At 38.6% G+C, this 6,329-nt stretch overlaps 1 pseudogene; it reads right to left on the bottom strand.

Annotated features, from left to right (window-relative positions):
- Positions 1 to 5,169: 5,169 nt before the first annotated feature.
- LOC112395658 (S-adenosylmethionine decarboxylase proenzyme pseudogene) lies at positions 5,170 to 6,231 on the bottom strand (annotated as a pseudogene).
- Positions 6,232 to 6,329: the final 98 nt, after the last annotated feature.

Raw genomic sequence — 6,329 nt, 5'->3', positions numbered from 1 at the left:
TTGCTCTAGATCTGGGCATGTTACTCGAATCTGGCCAATCATTATGTTTCACGCCCTCTGCTTGTAATGATGGGCTCAAGTATGGGACATAGGACAGAGACCTGGACAATGATATTCGATTTCAGGACTTAATTTGGAAGTATTGAGCAATTAAGCTCTCCGTTTGTTGAAGCTTCTGAGGTATGGGAGGCGAGTGCCCTGGGCTTGCTATAGCTCTGGCAGTCATAGTGAAAGGCCAGGCTAAGAAGATGCTCACATGAAGGGAGCCAAACCACAAGATAGAAAACTAGTACTAAGGATCCTTTGTGAGCCCTCATCCAGGCTTGCCTGAAGCAATGATCCCTGGGACCCTGTCATTTTATTAATAAGCCAGTAAGTCTCTCCACTCTTTCTTCAACCTTAAGGCAGCCTGACTTGCATTTCTATTATTGCTACCAAGAGTCATGAGTAATATAATGGCTTAATGCTTTGTCTTCCTCTGCAAAATGAGTGTGCTCTTCTAATGGAAATGATTTTTCCTCAAATTAACTATTACATAGAACACTGATACTTCTCTGGCATGTATGTGAAAGGAGGCAGCAGCAAGGGCGGGAAGTAAAATCCGACCCATTTGATATTCTGCTGATCCCTTTCTTCTGTGTGGAAACCTTTGGGTTAGATGATCCAGAGTCCTGCCAATACTTAAAATCATTAAATCTTATATACTTGGGAATACTTGTAGGTCTGAGTGTGCAGGAACTCTGGGGGCAAAGTGGAGAGCAGGGTGAGGGGAAAATGGGCTAACAGGTAAAGAAAGCATTGTCAGAGGTCACAGGCAGACATTTGTCCTCCAAGGGCTGCGAAGTCACTAAATGGCTGGAGGCAACGGCTGCTTGTAAAGCGCTTTACCATCGGGTAGTTGATTTTGCTATCCATCTCTGGCAGGGCTCCAGCCTGTCATACACAAGCTGAATAATTGACTTTAGAATGCTTATGGGCAGAGGTGTACTTGGCCTGAGAATAGTAAGAGAATTTAAAAAGCAATATCATTGGTGCCACCAGAAATCCTCCAGATTGGTGAAAATCCCACTAGGTTGAAGTGGAATACATCATAATTAGTGATATTTTATTTTATAGAAAATGCTTTATTGAGCCAAGTCTGGGATGAGCTTTGCCATTTATAAGTCTTTAGAACAGTGCTTATTAACGAAATCTGAAGAAGACATTGAAAAATGCACATAGGATGTGTGATCAGTTTTGAGGGTTCTACTTTCGCAGCCCATTTCCCTACTGCACCCCAAGAAAAGGGCTCCTGCTCTAGACAGATGTGTTAAACCCATGTTTGTTGATATTTTTTCCAAATGTTCATAGCAGCTTTATTCATATTTTCCCAAAATTGGAAACAAAATGTTCATTAACAGGAGAATAGCCAAACAAATTGTGGTACATTCATACAATGGAATACTACTCAGCAATAAAAAGAAATACATGGTTCAACCTCTCAAAACTTTATACTAATGAAAGCATTAAGTGATTCAATTTAGTTTCAGAGCTGCAGAGGAAGGAAATGCTAGTCTGTGGTGAAAAAGTATGGACAGTAGTTAAGCTACCAACGAAAGTAGCGGTAACGCTTTGTTGCTTAGGTAGGAGTATAAGGGAACCTTCCTTTGTTCTGATATGGCTGTGGGCTAAAAGTATCCATTTTCAAAATTGTAGTTAAGATTTGTGTATTTCAATTTTATAAATCTTACCTAATAAGAAGTGTGTACAGTGGACAGATGAATATACCAAAGCAGAATTGGGGACTGTTGAAGCTAGGGTGTAAAGGTTCAAGGTACTATTTTTTTAAATATACATCCAATCAAGATGTTTAATTACAAATCTTGATCTATTTTTATGGGCTCCTAGCTCACATATCCAGCAGCATATTGGACATCTCTTAACACTGCCAGTGGTTTTTTTCCAATCTTAGTCACATAACAGACCTCTATGACCCCGCCTCAATTTCATCCTAGGTTTCTGGTTTGAGCAACTCAGGAAAATTCTAGATTGCAAGAAGTAGTCTGAAGAGGGTTCAGTTTGGGGGTAAGAATTCACACTTACCAATTCTTGTAAAGGATCTTGTAAAGGACTAACAAAGTGGACCCTAAGGAGCAAATGCAAGTGGGAAAAAACTAGAAAAGTAAAACAAACTGATGGTGATCAACAGTGGACATGCTTGCAGTGAACTCAGTTACAAAATCTCTGAAGGTAGGAATGGGTGGACGGAATCCAAAGGACCAAGACTTCTTCCATTATGACAAAAAGAGAAGGGTAGATGGGAATGTAGAGTTTGAAGGTGGGTAGCCAGGAAATGATGAGTTACCTGGCTAGGACAATAAAAGTCTTTTATCTTTCATAGTGTGATACCACATTTACCATATTTTTCAGATTATGTCCCTGAATCTGATTAACACCAAGTGCCTGCCAAACTCAGTTACCAGTTCATGTAAGAGAATCTGGTGCTGTAGGTATTGCACACATATGTAACAACCTGCTCTTCTACGATCAACCCTTTTTAACTCAGATTTTGGACAATTTTCTGATAAGCTTATTCTGAGAAAGATCCAAATACACATTTTTATAAGATTCCAGTTCTTAGCTTATTGTAGATGAAGAACTGAAATTTTGCCAGATGATGAGATATGTACCTGAATGGCACAATGATGAAAAGCTTATAACTCTGTTCTAGTTAATAGAAATAACCATGAGTTAAACTCTGCCCCCACCCCACCATCAAGAGGCTCTTTCATAATAAATGTTAGACTATTCCACCTTCAGACTTTTCACTCTTCTAGCTCCAAACTCTAGCATTCTTATTCTTACTACTTACACCCTTTGTACTCTTTGATATCCTTGTATATAGCCCAGATGATTTCCTTTGAGCTTCAGGTATGAAGCCACTGACAAAAAAAATGTTTAAATCTGTTCTCCCAGGAGCTTAAAGATCTTATCTTTATGACAACTCCTATAAATCTTTAAAAAATGATCATTAAATATTGATTTACTCAATTAATTATAAAAACTTTAGAGGTCTAGTATTTGGTCATGTATACTATTTAAAAAATACATCAACAGAAAACTTTCTGAATGTCACTAGACAATGAATTAAGCAAACCTTTATTGAAGCTTAAATTGTGGTACAGAAATACATTTCAATTGATTTAAGTCAAACACCATGACGAGAGAAATTATGGCACCAAAATTTTCCCTCCTCTATCATACACACTAGGATTATACACACTATTCAATCTATATTTTTCATTTTTCTAGGCTTTGTTCCATACAAATTTGTGCAGTTTTTCGACATTAAATAGAAGTCTTAAATCTATTGCGGGGGGGTGGAAATCAGACCTCAAGCCAATAAATGTTGATCAAATCTACTGGGACACTGTTCAAGAGCAAAATCCACTTTGAGCATTGGTCCTCATAATAGCACCAAAACATAAGGTACTGTGCGCTAATTACAGAATCAGACTGATCCATTGATTGAAATTTCTTCAGTGAAGCTTTGAATCAACAACATGTTTAAAAGTCAAAAGTGTTCCAACCAACCACTTGATTTCAAACCAAGTAGAATTTATGTTTAGAAACACTAAAAAAGAAGTATTTCATTTATAAATACAGAAGGAACAAAAACATCCCTGCATCAATCCAGAAAGAATCAAAACTTGTTTGAGGACAAGAAGAAATACAAAATTGTGTCAACTTTGCTCATTTATCAGCTGCTGAATTGTCCATATTAGCAGATACAGCTAAAAGGCTAAAAACTCTTTTAAGCCTGTATTTCTAGGCATTTCCCATTGACCATTTTGGAATTTTGTGTGTTATGTTTTACGAATAGCATTCTGCTTCACTGTGTAGCATGTCTGAATAACCTAAACAGTTCTCATTCATCACTTGATGTTACTCCATGGAGAAAGAAATACCAGTAAGAGGAAGCGTCAGAACACTATCACATGCATCACAAAGTCACAGAACTTTTTAAGTCACAAGATGGCAAAGACATCAGTTCTGCTTTGAACCAAAGTTTATGGCATTTTATTAATAGAAATGAGTGGAAATGGCTACAGAAGTAAAAGTTAAGGTGAATCATCTGAGCTAACTTGACTTGTTGAATCCAGTACAACCTTTATCTTAAATCTCCTTGCTAAGAAATTTAGTGATAATTCTTCTATACTACTACTTAGCAAGTTAATAAAGGCATGGTACTCATGAGAAGCTAATCTCATTTAACAGGGGGCACAGAATGGCATACAGTTTCCATACAGTTCTGCCAGTATTCCCTAGTATCAATCTACACCTTCTTTGCTAATCAACACCAGCTTATTCCAAAAGAGCTCACGGTAACGAAAAATGCCAAACTCCCTTGACCTTAAAAGAAAATTAAGCCCAGGGTCCATCCCCCATCCCCCCTCTAGGGTATAAGGTTAGTGTAAACCCACAGTGTAACAGTGTATTGCTTTATGGAGGGGGGGTGGTTGGGAGGGAGACACTGTGGTGAGGAACGAATCAGTTAAAGTCATACAAGTATAGGAAGCAGTGAGATAGTAACACACGAAATGGTTAACTGCAGTCATTTTCGTAGAGGACTCGACTCGTGGAAGAACTTTGATTGGTGCTGCAAAAACATCTGTATGAAGTAGAAATTGGTTTCAATAACATTAGTAGAGAATATGTTCTAGTAAGTGGAGGTAACTGGATGCAAAATCCTGGTAGCAATTGAATAGAACAGTCCCAGATGGCTAGGCTGAGGCCAACACCTAATGCGGACGAAAGCCTTGTCTGTGGGGAATTTTGGATGATACCTGGAGAAATATTACACTGTGCATAAACCAGATTGAATTGTTTTCGCAAGTGTTGTAAAGTTTCATATAGTGAAAGGTTTTTTTCTACATGCACTTCAATTTCACAGCAAGAGTGACATAGGATACCTAAACACAGAAGAGAGCATTCATGCAAGATATCTAACTCCTTGGTGTAATAATGCATACAATTCAGAATGATTACACTATCATTACATCTAGGGCTTTCTGCACCTACAAGGGGGTGGTTATGGAAAGCATGGCCCTTGGTATCAATATCTAAAAAGCAGCCACCACCTTCTTCTGTGTGTGTTCTCTTTTTGCTTTTTTTCGTCATTTTTCTTAATCAACTCTGCTGTTGTTGATGCTTCTTAGCAAAACTGGTAAAAACAAAATTGTTATCACTGAATAGAGCACTCTGGCAATCAAGACCTTTAAAACCTTCAGTCTTCTGGGGCGAAGAAAGCACTGTGCGACATTTAGAACTCTGATTTGCAAACTAGGTGGTCACAAATTTTCCTGGCTTGAAGACTTCCACAACTTTCCTGATCAGGTCATCATAGGAGGTCTGACTTAAGTTTGTTTCAAATCTAACATAAGAAAATTCTGGTTCTGGAGTGATGTGGATAGTCCAGTAAATTCCATCTGATTTCATTCCATTCATTGAATACCCACAAGGATCGAACAGTGTGGCATCAATGACAGAACCTGGTATCAGATCACAAATTCTACTCTCATGAGTGACATCCTTTGCAGTAACACCATCTTTCATGTAGAACTGGTCCATAACTGCTGGGTCAAGCTCACTCATCAGAATTTCCAGGGTTTGATATGGCTCACTGATTCCTCGACTCTCTGGGAAATCCAAAGTATACAAGTACCAACAATCAGAATTCATGTGTCCCATACAATATGCAGCTCCATTTGGGAAAATTCCATTAAGAAACTCTATTTCTTCCTGGAAATTCCTGTGTGGGTACCCTTGGTGAAAAGGCTTCATGAAATTCTTACGAAAATAAAAGAAGCTTTGAATTGAGTCAAACCCATTGTAATCCCTAGCAAGTTTCAACAGAGGAACCGGTGCTTTCAGCAAGAGGGTGGTACCACATGTCTTCAAAATGAAAGGTCTCTTGGAGGCAAACATGCTACTCTCACTGAGTACATAAGCTTCCTGCTTGTCAGTTTTTGCCACACTTATGACTGAACATTGCACATCCTTCAGAAGTATGTCCCACTTGTATCTTGGTATGGTGCGAAGATCCCCAAATCCTTGGGTTGCGTCAGGTTGCTGCCGGGAGAACCAAACCTCCAGCAGCTTCTCTGTCCCTTCGAAAAAATGTGCAGCTTCCATCACCGTGAGACTAGCGAACAACCAAAAACCACAGAAAATCAAGTAAATTAAATCTCTTCTCCCAACGCTGCCACCGCCGCTGCAGATTGTTCCAGCTGTCTTACTAAAGTTCAGGTTCTTTTTTTGCTATAATTTTTTTTTTTTTTTTTTTTTTT

Source organism: Neophocaena asiaeorientalis, unplaced genomic scaffold (assembly GCF_003031525.2).
Source record: "Neophocaena asiaeorientalis asiaeorientalis breed wild unplaced genomic scaffold, Neophocaena_asiaeorientalis_V1.1 scaffold249, whole genome shotgun sequence".
Classification (NCBI taxonomy): Eukaryota; Metazoa; Chordata; class Mammalia; order Artiodactyla; family Phocoenidae; genus Neophocaena; species Neophocaena asiaeorientalis.
Note: the sequence above shows the minus strand (reverse complement) of the source record. Positions and strands in the feature narration are given on the sequence as shown.